At 42.4% G+C, this 25,046-nt stretch overlaps 1 long non-coding RNA gene across 2 annotated transcripts in view; it reads left to right on the forward strand.

The window, feature by feature from the left end:
* The window catches only part of LOC115088695, a 104,785-nt gene that overhangs the window by 33,696 nt on the left and 46,043 nt on the right, over positions 1-25,046 (forward strand). The window contains exons 2-4 of one of the 2 annotated variants that reach the window (XR_003855820.1): positions 14,750-14,813; positions 16,634-16,711; positions 18,852-19,020. This is a non-coding gene — a long non-coding RNA (uncharacterized LOC115088695). The remainder of the gene's footprint in view (positions 1-14,749; positions 14,814-16,633; positions 16,712-18,851; positions 19,021-25,046) is intronic. The other variant, XR_003855819.1, reaches the window with a different exon arrangement.

Genomic DNA, 25,046 nt, shown 5'->3' on the forward strand with positions numbered 1-25,046 from the left:
GAGACTCCGGAACAAAATCATGGTAAGGGTGAATGCTTGGAATGCCCTCCCGAGAAGGTGGTGGAGATAAAAATTGAATTCAAGAAAACATGAGATAAACATATAGAATCCCTAGTGGAAAAAGGATAGTAATGAAGTATTGGAATAACTTTCACATAGCGGCAGCTGCAACCAAAAATGACAGTGGTATATCTGCATCATGCTTCCAACATGGCATGGGGATATAAGGATGTGCTTTCATTTCACAAAAAACTTTAAGAAGCAATGAAATTATTTGCTTTGTTTCTGAAATGAAACAAACCCAAAAATGTCAAAATTTTGGTGGCTTGTTTTATGTTTTTTTAAATGTCATGTGCTATTTATAAATAGCTCACACTAAATTATGTAAACTAAATTTGTTTAGCTCATGCTATTTGCAAATAGCATATGTTATTTCAAAAACTAAGCAAAACAAATAAAAGAAATTATATTAAATAAAAAAAAGAACAACAAAACCAAAACAAAATGAAAAAAATGGGGCATACATAACTTTATAGAGTGACCTGTATGGTATGTGTTGTACTCTGGTGGTTTAGTGTGCCCTAGGGCCTCAGCCCAGACCCAGACCTTCAGGGCCGAGCTGAGGGTTGACGATGGCTCCGCATGGCTGACGGTCTTACCCTCTGCCAGGCCGGCAAGCTCCCAAGGCCAACATCCGAGGATGTTGGGAGTTGAATGGTCCTCCGACCATTCCGAGCCCTTTCGGACCTGCTGCGAGCAGCATGGAACAGCAGGCCTGGTCTGAGGTTGAGGGCAGACGGCCTTGACATGAAGACATGTCAATGAGTGATGCGACGGCATCTAGACGAAGACACTGGGTTGATGCAACAGCATCCTTGGACGAAGACACGTGGCTGATGCAACGGCATCCTTGGACGAAGACACATGGCTGATGCAACGGCATCCATGACGAAGACACTACATCCAAATAGGCAACCCACAAGGCATGGCATTGGCACTGTCTCTCAGGGTGCCCTACTCAGGCCACCCGCGGGACTGAGTCGCAGACCACCCTGTTCCACTGCGTGCCCTTCACAGCCCTTGCAGGCTGGTCATGGACCACAAGGAGAACGGGACAGCGCAGGAAAGATCCAGGACATGACGGCTCGAGAGCGCAGGACACCAGTCCACCTGCAGGCCACTCCAACCCAGGAAAGAAGTCGTCCGAGGGAGTCCGACCCACAGGACCAGAAGGCTCAGGAGTGTCAGAAGACGAGACGCAGGAACACACATCAGGACATGGAGGAACATAGCGAGACATCACAACATGGACCGGGACCTCAGGCAGAACACCAAGACATGAAGACATGGAAGAAGGCAGACGAGACGAGGAAATCCACGAAGACAGAAGACCTTACAAGGCTCTGGCAGGCAGGAGCCTCCAGAGGGAAGTCATCACGATGCAAGACCAAGAACAGACTGACGGAGCAGCCCTTTATAGGGCTGAAGCAGGAAGCAGTCACAGAGGTGGGGCCAGCACATTTCCGGTGCCTGGTCCTTTAAATCTTGGAGAGGTGCACGCCGGTGCCTAAGGAGAGGAAACAGGGGCTGTGCAGGACCATGGCCAGCGGCCTGCACAGCGTCTGGGCGTCAGACGCCGGCAGGGCCTGAGGAGCAGGCCCTGACGTCAGCAGCGGCTCCAGCCGCTGCGGGGAGCTCCGGGAGCAGCTCCAGCTGCCAGATGGCACCGGGGCTTGCGGCCTAGCACCGCAAAGATGGAAGGCAGCGTCGGGGGCGGTCCCAGCCCTGAGGGAGAAGCCGGAAGGCCGCGGCTCCGATCGCGGAGCCAATGGAGATCCGGGGCGGCCTCTGGGCCGCAAGGACAGTAACAGACCGCGACTCCAGCCGCGTGATGAAGGCCCGACGGCGGCGTCCTGCCGCGTCGGGTGAAGATATACAGCATGGGGTGAGTAAGCAGAGCCTGCTCGCGGGGAGACCCACGAGCAGTGCGTTCATAACAGTATGATTGCATCTAGCATCTGAGAAAGCATTGGGATAACCTGCATGGAGCAGAGTTACAACCCTATACAACAGTGGCACAACATCATCGGGTTTCCTTGAGACTGGGGTGATCTGTATGAAGGGATAGTGGTGAAAATCCAAACTTCATCGAGTTTGGGAAGGCTGGATTTTTTTTACACCAGCCTAACAAACCTTGGTCCCTGTAAGGATTATTACTTAATTTAATAAGATATAGAAGAGGGCCTAGATGTTAGCTTAAGTATTGGTCTTGTATGAAACAAAAGCGAAGAAGGCAAGGACTGAAATGACTTACTAATAAAGATGATGGAGGCCATCAGTGTAATAGATTTTGGGCAGGCTTGGGATAATAGGGTAGTGGTATAGAAAGGGTAAAGAGGTCAATTAAGGAGAGGGAAGGAGAGATGATTTTGGCTTGCATATGGGAATTTATATGCGCATCTATACACATTGGTTGAATCTCAACTGGGCAGACCTAATGGGCCATCATTTACTACATTATTGTGTTAACACATGCTATCTTAGCTCTTCAGTGCTTAGGTAGGTTACTGCTTTGTCTCTGGTTTCACTTTCAAGCATGGCTGGCCAGCTCAGTACTCTTATAAGAGCAGATCACTGCTCTCCCACACCTGTCAAGTCTCATACAGTTTTATGATGCAGAAGATTAGCAGCAGGAAGTGCTGGCTCATGAGTTTTGGACTTGCTTGCAGTGCTGGCACAGATGCTGGAGGGCACTCAGCAGTAGTGGGATATATTCTGGCCACTTATGTAAGTTTAGCTGAAAGAAAGGCAGAGAGAGGATGGATGCCATACAGCATCATCAAAGATTCAAACAATGAAATCATGTTTGGCCTTGAGACTGAAATAATCAGTGGTGCAGGGAATATCAGGTAAATTCCTTTCACCTGGTGAATTCTAATATCAACTTAGAAAAAAATCCCTGTAATTTTCCACTTGATTTCTCATGAATGAAGATTTACCTGTTGACAAGGAATGCCTGGCTGTCATTTCTACTATCTAACACCAGATGTCAAACTTGACTACTCATTGTGTTTCATGCCACCAGCAATCATTTCATCCCAACCTCACACTCAATGGCATAGTTTTATCTGTGGGATCCTTACTGGTTTTGTTAAATTGCAGTGCCCTTTAAATCCATTTGAAATCCTCTCACGAATAAAGCTGCTTCTTTTATGATATCAATAATTGATTTAGACTTTGCCTTATAATGGGCTGGCTAACTACAACATTTTAATGAATGTAAAATTGCCAAGTCATAGTTCCTTGAACCTGTTTTGTAGAATATATTTGTATTTGTACATTAAAAGAAAACTTCAACTCGAGTCATCTCAAAGAGCCAAGTAGATGAAATATTCCCTCCAATTATATATTGCTAAGCATTAGCGCTTAGAAGGAAAATAATAACATTGTCATTAAAGGTAATTTTTTCTGAAATTTGGAGGGTGTTGTCCCCTTTCATACTGCATTGCACTCCTTCCCTCAGTGAACCTTACCTTCCATGGGGGCTAGAGGATAGACCAACCAGATTTCCTCCTCCTTTGAGGTTACAGCTCAGTTGGGATCAAGGCTGGAATTTGGCACCATAGACTTTCGTTCACAACTACCAGAGATGTATTTCCCCTCTTACATCCCCTTACTTTAGTCTAATCGTTGCAGGGATAGCCCTCGGCTGGGGGCGAGGTACCAGGGCTCCTTCTGAACCCTGCAATCATGGTTCCTAAATCCAGCCACTAGGTGTCAGTGTTGCACATTGACTCTGACTCCCTTTCCTAAAGGGCTATGAAAGCTACTGGACCAGTATGAGGAAACTACTTTTAATTCAAAAATGATTTTTTAAAATTTCTGCAGGTATCTGTCACTGTATTTTAGCATTATTTTACAAGAAGCAGTTTACTTTTTCAGGTCACTAAATTGATGTGCTGCTTTGTTTCTGAAATGTATTGTGTATGTAGGTATGTAGCTAGAGATAGATATGTATGTATAATTGTGATGAATTTCCAATGAGAAAGAGAATTAATTAGTCTTTAATCAATTAATGATAAAAATAGGTATTGAAATTGAAGTCAGATTTAAATAAGTACATTTTAAAAATGTTAGTTGTAAGTGTGTACAATAAGAAGTTATGTGGGTAGATTTGCAGAATCTGTTAGTGGATTTTCAGTCACCTGAATAAACACCTGGATAAACACTGCGGATCCATAAAGTCAAGAGGCCACCAATGAAGAGTGGGTGACTCGCCAGAATGATGGCTATTGACACAATACCCTTATTAAATAAACATACACATGCTTACTGTGACTCCTACATCACTCTAATGGAAAAAATCGCTCTAATGGAAAAAATCTAATGGAAAAAATCGCTCTAATGGAAAAAAGGATTTGCACTCACAAAGAGGGGAGAAGCTGGCTTGTTACGGCGGTTACTACCCCAAACCAAATATGCCTGATACTTCACTTTCAATGCATATACAGCATAGCTCTCTGCTTCAATGACAGGGGAGAAGAATAACTGATACTTCACACATCCAGCAGAGCTCTCTGCTACAACGGCAAAGGAGAAGAAAAAGGGTTCGCACTCAAAACGCGGGGAGTAGCTGGCTTGTTACGGCAGTTACTACCCCAAACCAAATGTGCCTGATACTTCACTTTCCATGCATATCCAGCATGGTTCTCTGCTGCATCGGCATGGGAGAAAGACTGATACATCACGCATTTCCAGCATAGCTCTCTGCTTCAACTGCAGGGGGAAAAAAAAAAAAAAAAAAAAAACAAAAACAAAAAACTGATGCTTCACGCATATCCTGCATAGCTTCAACGACAGGGGTGAAGAAAAAAAAGGATTCGCAATCACAAAGCGAGGAGTAGCTGGCTTGTTACGGCGGTTACTACCCCAACCAAATGTGCCTGACACTTCACTTTCAATGCATATCCAGCATGGCTCTCTGCTTCTACAGCAGGGGAGAAGAAAAAAAAAAACCAACAAGAGCTGTACAACATAGTCTAGGCAAACATAGTCTAGGTAAAACAAATAAGCATGGGTGTAGCTTGCTTATCGCGGCGGTTACTGCCCCTACTACCCCTAACTAATCAAGCTAGATATTTCACTTGCATGCAGCTCCATCACTGCTCTCTACATTAATGGTGGGGGTGGAAGGGGAATAGAACAAGGAGCTAAGAGTAACAGATAAGAATGAGAGAAAAAATGTGTGAGGCTTGCTGGGCAGACTGGATGGGCCATTCGGTCTTCTTCTGCCGTCATTTCTATGTTTCTATGTTTCTGAAAGTACATGTATAATATAATTATACACATACTTTTAGCCATATTAAAATAAACGTAGCTTTCTGGGCAGCATTTTGGGAAGTATAAATTGAAACCTCGTGCATATATTTGTTTTAAAAAGTACCGGGGCAATATTCAGCCACTGAGCGGCTCGGCTAGTTAGCCGGATAATCTGGCTCACTAGCAGGGTATATTCAGTGGTGTGGTCGCATCACTGAACATACCCAGCTATCTTTAAGTTAGCCACATATGTTTATGCGACTAACTTAGGGCAGGTCAGTGGAACGACGAGTTAGCTGCTTAACTTATGCGACTGTAACCCTGACCGCTTTTTGGGTTACTAATAGGTCCTGTAACAGCCTAATGAAGTTAGGGAAATAATTAAGGGAGTATCCATTCCTGGACAGCCCTCCCACTGGCTGGACTGTATTGGATACCCTTGGTCTTGAGGTTTTATAGCAGAGCTCTACAAGAGGCTCTGGGGGCAGTATTATTTGGAAGTCAGAGAGAGAGGCTGTATTTTCCTAAGTTGGTTTCTGGGCCTACCTGGAGCCTTAGAAACCCTCCGAGCCCCCTCCAGGATAAGCCAAAGGGGCTCCACTGCTGTACTTTCCCCATGAGGTGGCTTCTCTGGGACTAATTTTTGGGATTTTGAACTTTCATTTAGAGAGGAGCCCTGTCGAAGGCCTGGGCCTTTCTGAAGCCAGGGACTGGGGAACCCGGAGTTGAAGACGTCCAGTATTTAGGGAAGATCTTAACAAGGGTGGTGACCCGTTGCAGAGGATTTCCTTGTTATCTAAGTTGGGGAAGAGATCTGTTTTCCAACATCTGGGAGGAAGTGTTTTCTGACCCTCTTCCTGCCCGGCATGACTGGATGTGCAAACTGTGCAATTGCATGGAGCGGCACACCCGGGGAGGCAGTGGGTCAGTGGGTTGGCGGCGGAGAACGGAGAGAGCTCTCTCCTCCTTCGGCTCCCGGAAGAGGTTATGAGCTAATATCCTCTTCTGGTGGCCAAAGAAACAGAGGGCTGGCCGGCTGCCTGTGCCATGGTGTGGTGGCAGCACGGGGGGGGGGGGGGGAGCGGCAGTGGGGACTCTATGCACAGGGCGGTGCAGAAGCTAGTGCTGACCCTAGCAAGGGGACTGGCAAGTTCTGTAGTCCGCCAAGGATTCCTACCACTGGGGTCCCTTCAGAAGATTAATCAACTAACTGTGAGTAAAGATCCATATTCAAGGGAGGACATCCATCCACGTCTACCAAAGCCCTGAGGGATAGATAATTAAACTCTCTGCTAAGATAGATTTTTGTTCCAGTGGGAGGGGTTTCCCTTCCAGCCAAGGGGGCCTAGTCCAGAGGGATTACTGCACAATCTAATTCAGAAGTATGGATGGATTCCTGGCTTAATAAAGACTAATGCACAGATAGAGGAGAAAAGATCTGTAATTAAGAGAGAAACTGCAGAGGCTGTGGTATATGATTTGCCATATTTAATTGTGCCATTCAACGAAACTGTTTCAGTAAAGCATTATTTTGGACACTGCCTATATGGTCTGAGTGTGGTTTGTTTGACACCCAACACACAACTCACAGCAGAATGAGGGAGCTCTATCACAGCTCACTAGTCACCCCGTACTGGGACCAGAGAAGACTCCTTTCCACCCCTAGTCAGAAGGACCTACACCTTGGGATGGGAGGAGAAGTAAAAGCTAGCCAGGGTCCCTGCCCCAAAGAACTTACAAATAACTTTATATCCCCCTCCATACTCGACTTGTACATGAAGAAGGGGTTACACAACTAATTCTGCTCCTCCCCGAAACGTCTACCATCTACCTCTGGATTGCCCCTGGCTTCTGTGCTTAAATTGTAGCCGCATAATTCATTATGTAGCTATTATTTAGGCGCACAAGTCTTTAAATATGCAGGTCTAGCCATTTATACGGATACATTTTGAATTATCTGGCCAAATGGCTTTTGAATAAGAATCTGTACATGTGTAGTAGGCATACCCATAACATCATCATTCAACACCACCTAAGTGTATATATGAACCTTTCGCTATATAACAACAAGCCGATATTCAAACCCAATGTATGCAGGTACCTTGTTTCTGAAACTGGCTGGGTTTAAAAGTACAAGCATACTTCTGAAGATGGCCACTCTGTTGAAGATGTACCCCTGTTTAGTTGTACATACTTAAAAAAAAATGCTATTGTTAATTGTTGTTATTATGAATGCTTTAATGACAAAATAATTATGGTCCAAGAAAACAAACCGACAACCGATCCAAGATGGCTGATAGCAACAAACGCAAGGAGTAGAATCGGTATAAAAATGGACTTTATTGAATCTTGCCCGACTCTGGCCGAGTTTTGCTCAACGAGCTGCCTCAGGGGCTATTGCAAACAAATAAAAGACACACATACATATATATTTGAAACAACAAATAAAATGAAATATAAAATGTTGTATAAATCATATTAAATCATAATAAACAATAAATATAATAAAAACAGACATACTATTATATAAACATAAATTGAATTGACTTCAAACATGCACACATTATACATATAAGTGTACAAGTCTATATGCTATCATTTCAATAAAACAAATGTATGTGTGTGTGTACAAATATCAAATGGCATACAATGGACAGATAAAATACAAAGGGGAGAATGTGTATACATACAAACAACTTGATAAAACCTTAAATAAGGGGATTAATTAATTAAAAAATTAATTAAAAAGATATATAGCAAATTACCATCATGTGTATCAAAGATATTAGATGAATGTATACTGAAATTAAAGAAAAACATGTGTATAAACTTAAAAAGCTAATAGAAACCAAAGAAAAAAAGAAAGAAAGAAAAGGAGAAGAAAAAAATAAAGGGATGAAAAAGTAAAAAAAAGGGAGTAAAAAATAGAAAAAGAAAAAAGAAAAAATGATGCATGTGGATGGTTTTCAGGGTCCTCTTATAATATTAGTACAAACAACATGTCATCGAATGAATAAAAACAAAATAAGTACCTTAAGAGCCACTTGAGTTGGCTCAGATTAGCATGGATCTCTCATATCATACTTAGAGAAGCATTCATCAGCAAAACTGACTTAAAATAAAAGGAAAAAATAAAAAAGTAAATGACTACAATTGCCACAAAATGTAAAATAGTAAAAAAAAACATAAATATATTAAAATATTTTTACCTATGAAATCTGGTTTTAAATCAGCCACTTTTAACAGCAAACCGCTGTAAACGCAATGGTGTTTTAGTTCTTTAAAATGCCAAAGCACGAAGAGAAAGAGGATTTAAATCAATGAAAGATACAACCAATATCATTGCCTTACATAACTAAAGCTACTCTGCCTGTAGGGTACCGAAACTAAAAAGGTATTTGAAAACTTTGTGTTTCCCTCTGCCTTCTTGCAGCCGCGATTGACTTTGCCGCCGGCAACGGGGTCTGTGAGACACATACAAAGCAATACGCTTCGAGCGTTCCTAAGAACAATATTGATTACAAAATATAAATATATATATACGAGAGGTACTTGAAGTAGTCAAGACTAATATACTAATATACAGTATACATTCGTCTAATATCTTTGATACACATAATGGTAATTTGCTATATATCTTTTAAATTAATTTTTTAATTAATTTTTTAATTAATTAATCCCCTTATTTAAGGTTTTATCAAGTTCTTTGTATATATACAAGTTCTCCCCTTTGTATTTTATCTGTTCATTGTATGCCATTTGATATTTGTACACACACACATACATTTGTTTTATTGAAATGATAGCATATAGATTTGTACACTTATATGTATAATGTGTGCATGTTTGAAGTCAATTCAATTTATGTTTATATAATAGTATGCCTGTTTTTATTATATTATATTGTTTATTATGATTTAATATGATTTATACAACATTTTATATTTCATTTTATTTGTTGTTTCAAATATATATGTACGTGTGTCTTTTATTTGTTTGCAATAGCCCCTGAGGCAGCTCATTGAGCGAAACTCGGCCAGAGTCGGGCAAGATTCAATAAAGTCCATTTTTATACCGATTCTACTCCTTGCGTTTGTTGCTATCAAAATAATTATGGGACTTAGATAATCAATAAGAAATAACCCAATAGCAATAAATATCCTATTGTAATATTTTCTAAACAATAATTTCTTCTGGTGCCGTATAACCAGGACCCCTGGTTTCCTGCAGTTCCATAACGATGACACTTGCTGTGGAATTGGCTGGTTCCTGAAGAATTGCTGGAAACCACTGGTCCATGCCAGCCCTCTACCAGATCCCACCCAGATCTTCTGCTCCTTCTCACCCAAAACTGATGCTGCAAACCTCTTCTCTCTGTCACTTCTTCCCTCTCCCCCAGTGCAAGAGTAAGACTGGCCAGTGGTTCAGAGGAAGAGGCAATGGCAGCGTGCTGTATTCACAAGGACTGAGATGGTTACTGTCCCCTCACAGGTCTCATCTCTCCTGGCTTCTGCATGGGGATGGGGGCCTGTGAGAGCATGTCAGCCAGCTTAGTCTCCAGAATCACAGCATGCTGCTGCTGCCATCACAGGAACCAGCCTGCACCCATGGGAGGGTGGGCAGTGGCACTGGTGAGGACAAGAGATGATCCATGAATGGGGCTTGGGAGAGTTGGCAAGGGGTGGAAAGGAGATCAGTTTGGGGGAAGACGTACGAGGGGTGGAAAGGAGATTTGTGGAGAATAAATGGAGAGATACAGAGGAGAAGAGAAGATTTGCAGGAAGGGCAGAGATGAGGTTGGGGATGAAGAGAGGAGATTGATGGGGAAGAAAGTCCGCAACAGGTGGGAGACCCAACATTGGGATGAGAGAGGTCAAGATTCTCTCTCCTTTCCTCTCCTTCACCCTCTCCTCTCCCTCCCCAGTCCTCCCTCCCTCCTTCCTTTATTCCCAGTCTCCCTTCTTACCCATCCCCATCCCCAATTCTCATTCTCCCTCCCCTGTCCCTCACCAATCTGTGAGATCCCTTTCCCCGACCCAAACCCTCTCTAAAACTAAATTGTCCTTACCCACTGGAAAGGTTTGTTGGCTCTCCTGAGTCCTGCATGCCTCCTACTATATCTTTACTTGTTTCTTCTGTCTGGACTCAGGTACCTTTTGCAATATCTTCCTGCTGTCTGCCTACAGCCTGGCAGCTACTTGAAATTCCCCTAGTTTTATATCTCCACCCAACTTACTTTAATAATAATTATAATATGTTTTTTGATTTTTAGTTCCCCTTTCTAAATAATGCTCAAGGCAGCTTACAACATTTGTTTCAGATTTTAAGTACAATAAGTCTCTGTCCCTAAAAACTTAAAATCTAACCGGGGGGGGGGGATTTTAAATCCCTGGAGCGTGGGAAATCCTGTGAGATACGTGTGTGGCTGGGCCACACGCGCGCCGTGCGCATTTTCAAAATGGCCTGGCCATGCACATTATCTCCTGGGACGCACGGAAGTTCTGGGCCTTTAAAAATGGGTGGAGTCTGGGCAGGGGCAGGGTGGGGGGCTGGCCAGGACAGCGCGCGCTGGTAGTCGGCCGGCACGCTCAACTTACTTCTGCTCGGAAGAGCAGGTACGTTTTTAAATAAAACAAAATAGGGTAGGTTGGGTGGATTTAAGGGTCAGGGCGGAAAGGGGAAAAGGGAGGAAAGTTAGTTAGGGGGATAGGGAACTTGGCAAAGGCCCGATCGCGTCACTACGCATTTTTTACAAAATAACCCCTCCTTGCGCGCGCGAGGGTATCAGATTTTCTAACATGCATGCGGTGACGTGCGCATGTTATAAAACTGGCGCATCCACATGTGCGTGCCTGGAACCCGCGTGCCCATGGACGCCCACACGGTCTTTTTTAAAATTTACCCCTAAATGGGTACCCCAGGCAATGGAAGATAAAATGACTTGCCCAAGGTCACAGGGAATGTCAGTGACAGTCTTTGGCTAGGAGCCACAGACCATAGCTCTCTGAGCAACCTGAACTTGTCCACTAGGCGTCACTGTTGATCAAAGGCTGGGTCTCCCTACTCCCTAGGGACTGTGAATGCTACTTCTGCAGCATCCCCAGCTCCTTGTCAGCCCAGGGAGCAGAGTCCTGGCCAGGGAATCAAACTCCAGTCCTCGATATGTGCAGCACTGCCACAGAGACACCAGCCCAAGGCCACTGGGAGTATTTCTAAAATCATATCATTTTAAACAGATGATTTCATTTTCAGATCAGCCTGCATAGGTTAAAGTTTTTGAGTACTTCTTGTTCACAGACTTTAGCTAGACCTTTCAAAGTGGATTTATGCTTTGAAAATTGGCGGATGTGCGTGGGCCTTTCAGGGCATAGGTGCATGTAGTCACACCTACTTGAAAACAGATATCATTTTGTGTATGTAGATTTACATGCATATTTTTGAATATCAAAAGTATCCATGTAAATCCTAAATCCCCGCTCCCAACTCCAGTCCGGGATGCCAATTTAGTATGCACAAACTGGGTTTTATGCTCATAAGTGCCTTTGAAAATTGCCCTCCTACTCTACATTTCTAAAGCAAATTTAAGCTTGCATTGTGTATTACATATAATTATGGAGTTTGGTGCTTTATCAGGCTTGGAAATCAATTGGGCAAAATCCCTCTGGTATGTAGTATAACATAAATGCAATCTATAGTAAATACCCTATTAAAAAGGCAGGAGATAGCTTCAGATACTTAGGCATTGAAATTTCAAAGTCTATGGGATCTATACTAAAGAGTGGTGCATGGTAATGCGTGTTATGTACTGCAGCTTATTCACTAATACCATTAAAAAATGTTGGTTTATGCACGTTACTACATGCCTCACCTCAGTAAATAGATCCACTAAGAAGGTAGTTTACTAAGTATTGGGGATAATGCAAAGCTGGCTAAATTTACCATTAATCTTTGATGGGAAGAGTTAATGATAGTTTTGATACAATTTCTGGATGCTTTTCAAGGCATGCATGCTTTAATTAATAAGAAACATTTCTCTGAACTGAGTTATGCAACCACACAAGTTTTAGGGACTGGGAAAAATAGTATAGTAGAGCTGAAAGCCATCAAACTATGTTACATTTAGGGAAGCTTACAGGTCCTTGATTCCAGATCTCACTTTTTTCCTGCATTTTTGCAGTATATATTTGAATAGATGACTACAGAAGGAAATTGATGACAGTACAAATGGAGGAAAAGATTTCCAAAGATCCTTTGTTGTAAGGGACCCTTGAGGACATTAAGAAGATTAGCTGTATATAATATTTGTTTGTGTTGGCAGCATTTGTTTGAAGAATATTTCATTAATATAAAGATGAAAATCAGGTTTCCTTCCAACAGCCACTAACCCATTAATTCATTCTGAACTGAAAGGTGAGCTTATTCTGAACTGAAAGGTCCCTTATTATTAGGTTTAGGGACATTGTTTGCCAGAATGTTATGATGACTTCCACAACTTCGGGTCTTTTGCTTCTCTGACTATGTTGAAAGTTCCTCAGTCTTTTGTCTTTTAGTAATTGCTAGTTACAGATATATTGAATGAAAATTACAAAAGCTGTAATGTTCAATTACAATGTTACATTTTGGAGTCATTTCTTAAGATGAGCCCTATCAACTAAGTTTATCAGATCTTATGACTGGAAAGCAGTGAAGCACCAAAAAATTGAAAGAGAAGTGGGAAATCAATTGAATATTTCAAAAGGTCAAAAGGATTGGCTACAATTAACAAAACCACAAAATCATCTCTTAGAAGGGAGGACAGTTTTCCAAATGATTTATACAGCTAAAATGTGTTTTGCACCGGTTGATCAAAGAGGTTAAAAGTTTATGCGTTGTTCGCAATGTGCATGCTTTTACCCCCATTGAGAGGAAGTGTTCCTAAGGACATGGAAAAGTATGCGCATAGAAAGCATTTTCAAATCTTGGTGTGCAACTTCGAAGCAAAATTCTAACCACAGGAAAAGCAGGTGCAAGAGACCATACATAGGGGGTCATTTATCAAAATGCGCTAAGGCGTTTTCGCATGTGTTAAGGGCTTATCGCATGCGATAGCACCATATCTTATGGTGCGATGCAAATTTGAAAAAGAGGAGGAGTTAGAGGTGGGCTGGGTTTGCCAGTCTGCAAAGTGCTATCACACAGACTTAACTACACCTTTTTTTAGTAGTGTTAAGCTGTGTGATAAGGTTTTAGTGCATTGTCTCCTGCAGGGCCTATTTTAGTAGATTTGCAGCACCTGGAGCATGAGAGAGAGAGAGAGAGAGAGAGAGAGAGAGAGAGAGAGAGAGAGAGAGAGAGAGAGAGAGAGAGAGAGAGAGACTAGCTATAGTGTCTTCTTCCTAGATAGGTATTTGTATCCCTATGGGTGGCCCACCTAGTAACTCGAGGTGAGGTTTAGGTATTAGTGTTGTGGGTTAGGGGCCACTTTGACATTCAACGTGAGACGTACGAACAGAACAGTGGTCTCTTGTGAAGATTTGATGACCTTCGGAGTGAGGAAACTCACTCCAAGATGAGATTTGTGCAAGTTTCTCTCAACCTAGCTAGATGGACTCTCTACCTGGGTAACATCAAGCTAGGTGGCGAGAACATTGCCCAAATATAATCTTTGGGTGAGTTTCCTCATTCCGAAGGTCATCAAATCTTCACAAGAGACCACTGTTCTGTTTGTACGTCTCACGTTGAATGTCAAAGTGGCCCCTAACCCCCTACACTAATACCTAAACCTCACCTCGAGTTACTAGGTGGGCCACCCATAGGGATACAAATACCTATCTAGGGAGAAGACATTATGGCTAGTCTCTCTCTCTCTCTCTCTCTCTCTCTCTCTCTCTCACAGAAATACAACAGGTATGGCACTTATTGCAAAGTCTGAAAATGTTATCACACTTTGTGCTAACTTAGCTCTTTGCATAGGTAATTAGCACAAATTGCAATAAACTGTATATTACCATTAAACACATCACTTTTACTATCGCATTTTGATAAATCCAGGCCATAGTTTGTTCTTGTGACAAGTTTTGATGTGAAAGTTTAGACATACTTTCACTTTAAAAACTGCTGCAAAGCCCCTGGGTGGACAGTTTGAAAATTGCCTCCTTAATGTTTGGCAGTATTGGCTTGTGAAGGAGAGTAAATCAGGTTTGTTGGAATTTATGACATTGTTACTAATACCTTCCTGAAAGAAGGTAGTTTCCACTCTAAATTAAGAATCAGTAATTCAGTCATTGATTAAAATTTTTAACCTGGACAGTTCCCTCATACAGAATTATAGGCCACTTGTGAATGTGCCTTTTTGGGGGAAACTGGTGGAATGACTAGTAGTCCATGAAGTCGATCAATCTCTGGAAAAATTGAGTCTTTTGGATCCTGACCAGTCTGATTTCTTTTCTAGGTATGGCATGAAATCTGCCCTTCTGGGCTTGACAGATGGCCTCCATCTCAGGCTAGATGAGGGGGTAAGAGTATGCGGTGGTTCTTTTAGATTTCTCTTCAGCCTTTGACACTATAGTCCATTCTATCCTGTTAAACCAGATACACAGTCTGGGTCTCAGGTGCACAGAATTCAGTTGGCTTTCCTCTTCTTTGGAGGATTGGATGTAGAGAGTGAAGACTGGAAATTCCTTTGCTTACTCTTGGGAATTGAAGTGGGGTGGGGAGGGGGTGGGGTGGGGTCCTTCGGTGACTTCCCCTACACTTTTTAACATGCATGCCTGTCCATTGAGAACATTGTTAGGAGGTTGGGACTGAATTACCTCACATATGCGGATGATTTGCAGATTTATGCAGATTTTGGTTCCAGTCATTTAGATGACCTCGCCAAAGTTTAATCAGGGTTTATTTTCAGTAGCTAACTAGATGAGGGTTAAAAGTGAATGCTAAGAAAACCCAGGTGTGCTTTGAATTAAATTACCACTTTTCCAGAACTGGTTTTGGAGAATAAGGTCTTGGAGGTCTTATTGGAGGACCATGTTTTGGGAGTGATGCTAGATTCAGAGCTCTCTTTGTCTGCTTATATTACATATGTGGTTCATTCTTAATTTTTTCAGTTGGGTATTATTAGCTTTGCCCTAATTTGTAGAGCAGTGATCTAACTGCAGTATTTCATGCTTTGATTTTATGAATACTGGATTGTGTAATTCTTTGTGGGACTTTCTAGGAGACATTTACAAAGATTATAACTGATTCAAAATATGGCAGCTTGTATTCTTTGGGGATTTTCCTCTAAGGATCATGTTTCATCTGCCCTAGAAAATTTGCATTGGCTTTCAGTTCAATTTAATTGTGAATTTGTTATACTGTATAACTTTTAAGGCCCTAAAGAATGATGAACCTCATTACCTGACTGAGTATTTATGCCCCTACATACCTGGTAGGATGCTATGCTTTTCTTATGAATTCAAAAAAAGACCTGTTATATGGATGTCAATAATCTGAGTGTACCTTCATACGATGCTGTAAAAAAAATACGGCTATCGTGACTGTGAAGCCTATGTGTAGGCTTTAAAATCATTAGGTACCCCAGTGTTGGAATGCAAACTTTTGTAGTGCTCACTGTCCACTGTGCAATTGTTGCTAAAATGATCACGTGGATACTGTTGCAATATTCCATCTGTTGCAATATTCCATCTTTTAGTGGTTTCTTTGGTACCATTGATCAGATTGTCAGAAACTGGAAAGAAGGCCTTTTCATGTGCCAGTCCTAGGATTTGGAAATTGATCCCTAGAGAACTGCATTTAATAGGCAATTATCTACATAAAACAGAAAAAGGCCTGCATTTTTAGTTTTGCCTTAGTTTAGGTTAAGTTAAATTGGATTGCTGGAGGTTTGTAATGAAGATATGGGTGTTTTTTATTTTAATTTTATTAAAGATGTATTTATATGAGTGAACTTAATTTGTAGTTGTAGTTTGAGGTTATGTTATTTGTTATGATTGGTTTTTTTCTATAAATCTATTTTGTTAATTTATGTTGTTTTTTATAATACTGTAATTTGTTTTACATTATGTGCCTGCCTCAAGCTATTGGGGAAAGGTAGTTTAATTTAAAAAAAAAAAAGAATAAATAGATTAATTATATACTTGAATAGCTCAATAGGTTATATACAATATATTTAGATACACTTAATGAAAAGCTGAAAGAGGCATATTTAATCACATGAGCTAGTCATAAACACAGATTCTTCTTTTTTAGACAGGATTATCGAGACTAAAGGTTATGTCTTTCAAATGACTGTAGAATTTTACATGCTTCAGCTGTTTCCTCTTCCTTCTTCCAGTGACAGAGCATCAGAATGTTCCAGCAAGGCTGAAGGATAAAAATAGACAGTCTCGCTGGATGCTTCCCAGATAAATCAGTAAGTAGCAAATGTAAAGTTGGAAAAAAGGCAACACACAACTTCAACTCTAATAGAGGGCATCTCTTCATCTCTAGGGCAAGCCTACGGCATGCATGCACATATTAGTGGTATGTTTGGACTGCAAGACACCATCCCTTTGGAGAGACAGCTGCAAGCTCTGAGTAGTCAGGGGAAAAGAAACTTAGATACAAAGGATTAACAGTTTACTAAGAGGGATGAACAAAAAAGAGATAGGCAGGATGCAGAGAAGACCTACAATGCAACCAAGAAAGGCAAATAATGCAATACTATTTATGGAACAAACAAATCCAGTACAAGTAACACAGGACTGCTCCCAAAGAATAGAAGGTGTGCAACATCATAGCATGCAGAGGTCCAACAGAAAAAGACAGAAGGAGGATTAGGCATTGTGTTAAAATAGAACCAAAAGACATACACAAACAAGACAGAAAAATACAGCAGATACCATACTAGAATGCTAGACAGAGACAACCAAATGAAAAACATTTTCAGACGTAACACACCAGACTCCATGATGGACAATGACAGATATGTATAGGGAAATACTCATGGAGTATACCTCTGAGTATCCTTCTAGAGTCATTGGGGAATAAATGCTCATTCTCCCTCATCCAGGCAGTATCTCTCTGACAGTGTACCCTGCTTTGACTCCTGAACTAGAACCGGCATTCACAAGGGGGTCTGGATAAGTCTAAAACATCCAAAAAAGAAGAGATTAATTAGTGAACTGAGTCTACCAAGTACTAAGCCAAGTATTAGTGTGAAGACAAGACTTACTCTTATTCTGGCAGCAGACATTTGACCCATCCACAATATTTGTGTTCTCTACCCTCATTACACAGATAGAGTATGCATAAAACATGCTTGACTTACTGGAGTGAGCAGGAGGATCCACCAGGGGTAACAATTCTAATGCCAATACTGGTTCTGGTTGACCAGCTGCATGAAAACTCTTAGGCAAAGGTTGGGGATATGCAGTGGAGATGCTATCCATCTCCCTTTCTCAATCAGACAATGAGCATGATATTGTAATGTTTCCCTTTCTATTCTGTGGTCAGATATTAAAGGAACCAACCCTGTTTGGGCTGCCTAGGGATTCTAGACTGCAGACTTTAGAGAAAGTGTAAGAAGAGGAAATGGGAACGGTCACTCTTTGGCCTCCATTTGTGTCCACTATTCTTGCACAGCATGCTTCCCTCCATGAGTACTAACATTGCATCCCTAGTCTGACCATTGAGAGTAGAAAGCATGCAGGGCAATCTAGCCTTGAACGTACTATGCCAGCCAATATGTATGATGGCTGTGTTGTGGAGGATATCAGGGTGATTGTAGGAGTGTCATGGATGAAGGCAGCACCCTATATATTTTGGCATGTCTACTGGAGATTTAAAGAAGGTAAAGCAGTAATGGAGCCATTGTGTGTGAGATATGAGGATTCAGTGGACAGTGACCCTAACCTTGCTTGCGGTTGAAAGATAATGAGGACATACCAGCAATGCAGAGGGAGAGGATTGTATGGTATGCATGAGGTAAATATATGTGGTATTTGTCTAGTAAATGCTGTCTTTTAAAGAGGACAGTTGTGAATTAAGGGTGGAGATTAGAATTTATATAGATGGTATAGGGCTGCCTATGCCCTGATATACTTTTTTAATTGTAGAAAACGGCAGGCAGATAGGGCAAGCTCTACACTGCCAGATGGTTTGCTTTAAGACTAAGGTTACACAGTTATCACATTGAATAATAGTCATTTTGTAATTGATTTTGATATAGAGCACCTTTATTCATTTATTACATATATTTATTTATTAGTTGAATTTATTTCCCATCTTTTTGAATAAGAAATTCACCCAAGATGGTGTACAAAAGCTACATGTAATCCGGGTTTTGGTTAAATATTGCTTACCTGATAATTTTCTTTCCTTGAGTTCTGCTAGACCAGTCCATTATTCTTGGGATTATTTCACTCCTCAGTTGCAGGAGGCAGAAGACACACCTCTTTCATGAATTTAGTCTTTGCACAAAGGAAGAGTGGTCGAAGACTCTCATCAGTAGTCTGCTGTCAAAGCAATTGGACAAAACTCCCCCTAGAATACCCCTGTTTTTCTTTTTTTAGGTCCTCCCCTCCTCTTAGGGAGGGCATAGAGGGAATTTAAGAGAAGAGAGAGTGTGTGAGAGAGGAAGCAAGAAGAAAGAGGAGAGAAGCTTGCTGCTACATGTGGCCCCTGTATTCCTACATAGTGCCTGGACTGGTCTAGCAGAACTCAAGGAAAGAAAATTATCAGGTAAGCATAATTACAACTTTCTCTTCGTCTGGTAGACCAGTCCATTTCTCTTGGAAAATTTCAAAGCCCCCCCCCCCCCAGGAGGATGACAGGGCCTACCTAAATACCCCAGCCCCAAAAGCCACTTCCTCCTTTGCTTGAATGTCCAGCCTGAATTGCTTGGTAAAGGAGTGTAGTAATGGCTAGGTTGCAGCTCTTTAGATCTCCCCCAGGGAGACTGAAGAAGCTTCAGCCCAGGAGGATACTTGTGCCCTTGTGGAATATGTCCGCAGGGCTGCTGGCATTTGTTTGCCATTGAGTATATATGCTGAAGAGCCAACTTGCTATGGTGGATTTAGAGGCAGACTCTCTCTTTTGGGATCCGCCAAATAGGACAAACAGTCTGTCTGTTTTCCTTAATGGATTTTTCATCTTTAGATACCTCTGTTACACCCACCGGATATCAAATAAGTGCAGATTGCCTTCATTGCTTTTGTCATCTTTCCCACGGAAAGCCGGCAACACCATTTCTTGATTTAGATGGAAGGCAGAAATCAGGTTGGGGAGAAAGGACTGTACTGGCTTCTGTATAATCATGTGGTGCAATATTACCATATAAGGTTCTCTGCATGAGAGAGCTTGCATCTCTGAAATATGTATGGCCAAACATACTGCGGCCAAGAAAGCCATCTTCAATGGAAGCCCTCCTTAAGAGTTCGAAGGGACAGGAGTCTTCAGGACAGATTGAGGTCCCCCTTCAGAAAGCATACCACATGGGGGGTGTGTAGCAACCTGAGCGCCTGCAGCAAGGCCCCTGAAACATGAAATGGCTGTCACCTGTACTGCTAAGGAATTCAGGGCTAAGCCCTTGTCCAGTCTCTTCTGCAGGAAGTCCAGGATTCATGCAATTTCTGCTCTCCTTCCTCCTGGCAAATCATAGTTTTGTGCAGTTTTCAAAAGTAAAAGTTTCTTTAGGATACCATGTCATTTAGACATTGCTGCTAAAAATGCCCCCCTCCCCCGACCTGCTAAATTTAACTGACTAAATGTGCAAGGAGTATAAATTTAGTCAACTTAAAAATGGGTGCTGCCAAGGTGTTGCCAGGGCATGTTGATGACAGCTGGCTAGCACTGTTTTTCAGCGCAGCTGGACTATGCTCAGGTAGGCACCCCCAGCCGCACAGATAGCAGGCATAAATGTAGCCAGTTAGGTTTGGCTCAAACTTTGGCTAAAGATAAATGGCCAAAATGAAGTTATGTTACTCATTCAGCGGGTCCTTGACGTTTGACCCTATTGTATGTATATAGAAAATAAATGGTGGATCAGAATCTCTTCCCTAGCCTTCTCTGATGTCAATATTTGTTTCTGTTATAAGAAGAGGTATCTGCTCATTAAAGCTTCCTCTCACAACCTCCTGCAACTAGAATGTGGGTTTCAGGAAAATTATTTACCCTGTAACATTTGGTTAACCCATATTTCCTCGTCATCTACAGCATTATTACTGAACTGTGCTGAATGTCCACACATTCTCATCTAATGTTAGGGTTACCCACTGAACTGTGCTGAATGTCCACACATTTTCATCTAATGTTAGGGTTATCCACTTGTTCCATTTCTGCTGGCCAGACTAATCTGGTCCTGGTTTCACCCCATAGCATGCACAAATTTGTACTTCTGATTTGCTTATTGATCCTTCTATGAAAAAAGCAGCACCTGCAGATCCTGGCATGCTGTGGAGGGTGGGTGTTGTGTTCTGCGGCCGCAGACGGCCGCAGCCGCAGCCCCCTACCTGACCCGGACCGGTGGGCCGCCGCGGCAGCGTCGGGTAATTCACGGGAAGCTGATGGTCTGTCATTCCCTCGCACCGGCGCGGGTCTCTACGATGGTCGCCGGGCTTGGGAGTCGTCCCTGCTCCCTCTTCGCGGTGTCGGGCGGCTTCCCCCGCGGGCCTGGAATCCAAGATGGCCGCCACCATCTTAGGTGCGAGGCCACGCCTCCTTTCTGAATTTAAAGGGACCTTGTCCCTTTAAGTGCCTGCACCTGTTTCCAATGAGCCAGAGCAGAGGAAGTATTTAAGGAGACTTCCTCTGCTCATTCCTTGACCTGGCAACGTCTCCTGTCAGCGTTGTTCGAGTCTGCTTGCTTCGGTGAGTCTTCTTGTCCTTCGGATCTTGCTTCCTGGTTCATGTCTCGTCTCATTGATTCCTTGGTTCCTGACTTTGGATTGGCAAGCGGTGATTCCTGGTGTGTGACTTCGGACTGGCAAGCGGCGATCCCTTGGTGTGTGACCTCGGACTGGTAAGCGACGACCCTCTGGCACTTGACCTTGGACTTCTTCTGGACCATCATCTCCAAGGGCCTACCTAAGTCCCAGCGGCCCAGGGGGACCACGGGCTTCCAGGGGTGAAGCTCCAGTTAGCCCTTGCACCGTCCTCACGACTCCTTGACCTCTCAAAGGTCCACCTAAGTCCCAGCGGCCCAGGTCCCTACGGGCTCCTCCCGGGGGGACCGCGGGCTTCCAGTGGCGAACACACAGTTGGCTTCTCCGACGTGTCGACTCTTCGCCTTCACCACAGTTGCCTCAGTCTCCAGTGCCGAGGGTCAGCCGGTCACATCTTCTGTCTTGCCTCGCCACCCGACGGGAGACCTTAAGGATCCTCCTAAGGTATACCATCCTCCCGTCAGCCCAAGGGTTCACAAGCCTGAGCATAACAGTGGGGGTGGGGGGATTAAACAAGGACTGGATCAGCCTGATCAGCAGAAATGGAATCTGTCGGCAAAGCCTGCCTAATTTACAAATCCTTAGTCTATGCATTTCCAAAAGAATATGTGCTTTAATAATTTGTTACTTTTGAGATATGATACTGTCTGAAAAAAGAGGGGGATGTATCGTAAGCTGCAGCAAGGCTATATGTTACCCACTGCCTGTTTTTTAAATGGAAACAGTGTCTGCACAATAAAGTTATATTATCTGTAAATAAACAAGTTCAGAATTTCAGATATGGATGACAGTTTTTTACCTGGCACTGCTATGCTACCAAGGTCTTCCTTGGACTGCAGTTTTAATTACTGAAAAGTGCTGCACTTCCATACATTTGAATTGGAAAAGAATTATGGCTCATAGAAAACTCTTGTACTATAAATTATGAAATACTGTAAGGGCAGTTTTCACATTTTTTTTGTGTGTCCCCCCTCCCCTCCAAAACTCTGCATTTTTTCGTAACACTTGCGCTTTTACCCATGGGGAAAAAAGGGAGGGGGAGTACACACAGTGATTTTATTTTGAAATCATTTGTACTTTATTTTGTTTTTATTTGTACAGTTTGAGGTGCATTCAAGACATTTCTCTTAGAATAAAACACCACATAGTGAAGAATGTAAACAATTTTTAAAAAAGAACAAAGTACATTTGCCAATCAATATCCACAATAAGGAAAAAAAGGATCCAAGAAAAAAAACAATTTAAAAAGAGAGAAAAACATATATAATAATAGGAATAAAACACTTAAACAGTGCTGGGTCTGGGACTGTCTGGCTGCGGAGTATGTGGTTTTCTGTGTGCTCTGCGTGTGTGGTCTGCCTGTATCGTTGCCAATTTTCAACTGTGAAAATTCCAAACAGACGCAAGGAGTAAACGTTTTCACTTTTGTCCTTCCACATGACTGTTTATTTAAAAAAAAAAAAAATTATTACGTACTTTATTACTAGAAAACTGTGCACAAAGTGAGGTGCAGCCAAATGATCCTAAATATAAAAATACCAATAACTGCCACCCCCATCATTAGGAAACATACATTTGATTTAAAGAATCAAATATTTGGCATTTATCAGATAACACAAATTTTCTAATAACTTATTAAATCTCTTTTGCCCCTTTACTGTTGCTTATCCCTTGAGCCAGTGATCAATTTCATAGTAAGATGTAGTTGATGGCTGATAAAGCCCAAATTGGTCCATCCAAGTCTGCCCAGTTAAGATTCCTCTGCTTTGGATAGATGAGCATAAATATTGTCACACGCAACCCAACACCAACTTCCCCCTACTATCTTGCCTTTTTCACCAGATATCACACCCCTATTGTAATGTGTGTTGGGTGTGGGTTTGACCGCCAGAAAGCCATGAGTAAACTGAATTACAATTACAATATAGTAAACCTTCCAAACCAAAACAGCACTAACTGCCAGCACAGAAACAATAAAAACCCTACCTAAGAGAAAATAACACTACAAACATTACCTGAGACCCTAAAACACCAATTTAGCTATTAGGAAAACAGAACAAGCAAGATTTGTTAGAGAACCCTACACAGAAACAATAAGCTTGCAGACTACCCTCACCTTGGGCATACATGTAAAACTCAGACAGATCCTCACCAAATACAGAAAAAGTGACCATAAAGTATTAATAGAAACTTGCAGCTGGAAATTGATGCAAGCCAAATTCTGTATATAATGCAAGAATGGAAAAACAGAAACATCACCATTCCTCACAAAACAAACAATAAAACCAATAAAAAGTAAAACATCTTAATAGTGAACCATATTTCAATATGGTTCATTAATATTTCAAGAGCTGATGGATAGGATAACATCCAATGATTAATACCTCAAAATAAAATTTAAAAAATGTACCAAACACCAAAATTTCAAAACATCAGAAACATCAAATAAAGTCCAAAAATTTCAACAAATATGAATATAAAATATTCCCTGGGAAAGTTTGATTTCCAATCACCCTTAGCTTGTCCTGAATTAGTGGGTGGGAGGGTGAACACTTTTTATCCTCTCTCTCTTATACACACAGGGTCCATATTCAGATGCTGAGTGGCTAGTTACTGTAAGTTAGCTAGTCAATCGGTTAACCTAACCAGCTAACTCCGCTCCTCACGGGAACACCTATTGCCCACCCCCAGTACGCCCACAACTTAACTGGCTGTATTCTAGCCAGATAACTCTTTATCTGGTTAGAATATAGCTGGTTACGATTATTATAATAGCAGCTTAGACATTTAGGGGCAGATTTTAAAAGCCCTGCGTGCGTAAATCCAGCTGGATTTACACGTGCAGGGGGGGTTACGCATGCCAAGCCTATTATGCATAGGCTCAGCGATGCGCACAAGCCCTGGGATGCGCGTATATCCTGGGGCTTGAAAAAAGGGGCGGGGAGGGGGCGGTCCGGGGTGGGGGCATGGCCAGAAGCCTCTGAAGGCCCGCTAGGCCAAGGGATCGCGTGCCAGCACTCGGCCGACGCGTGCAACCTACGCCTGCCCAGAGGCAGGCGCAACTTAAATAATAAAGGTGGGGGGGGATTTAGGTAGGGCTGGGGGGGGGCAGGTTAGATAGGAGAAGGGAGGGGAAGGTGGGGGCAGGGGTAAAAGGAAGGTTCCCTCCGAGGCCGCTCCGATTTCGGAGCGGCCTCGTAGGGAACAGGGAAAGCCATCGGGGCTCCCCTAGGGCTCGGCGCGTGCAAGGTGCACAAGTGTACACCTCCCTTGCGCTCGCCGACTCTGGATTTTATAACATGCGCGCAGCTGTGCGCACATGTTATAAAATCAGGTGTAGATTTCTGCGCGCTGGGTTGTGTGCACAAATCTACACCCGAGCATAGGTTCAAAAATCTGGCTCTTAGGTTGGTAACTTTTTAGTAATCCGTCTAATTGATTTTTTAATATCTACTCCACACTCCCTAACACACACGTTTTGTTCTGTCTCACAAACACATCCATATATAAACATAAGGCTCTCATACACTCACAATTCTTCTCTTATATGCTCACTCTCTCTAAAACACACACAGACAGGCTCTCGCCCTCACACTGACTCTTCCCCTTCACACATACACAAGTTTTTTCCTCATACACACACATTCACTGGCTCTCTCACACTCAGTGATGCTCTCTCTCCACCCCCCCACAGGCTCTCACCACAAAAACAGGCTCACTCTGTCTCACACATATTTATTTATTTATTTATTTATTTATTTATTTAAGAGTGTTTCTATACCGTCTTTACAAACGATGTTTGATCAAAACGGTTTACATAATTGA

This window comes from Rhinatrema bivittatum, chromosome 3 (genome assembly GCF_901001135.1).
Source record: "Rhinatrema bivittatum chromosome 3, aRhiBiv1.1, whole genome shotgun sequence".
Classification (NCBI taxonomy): domain Eukaryota; kingdom Metazoa; phylum Chordata; class Amphibia; order Gymnophiona; family Rhinatrematidae; genus Rhinatrema; species Rhinatrema bivittatum.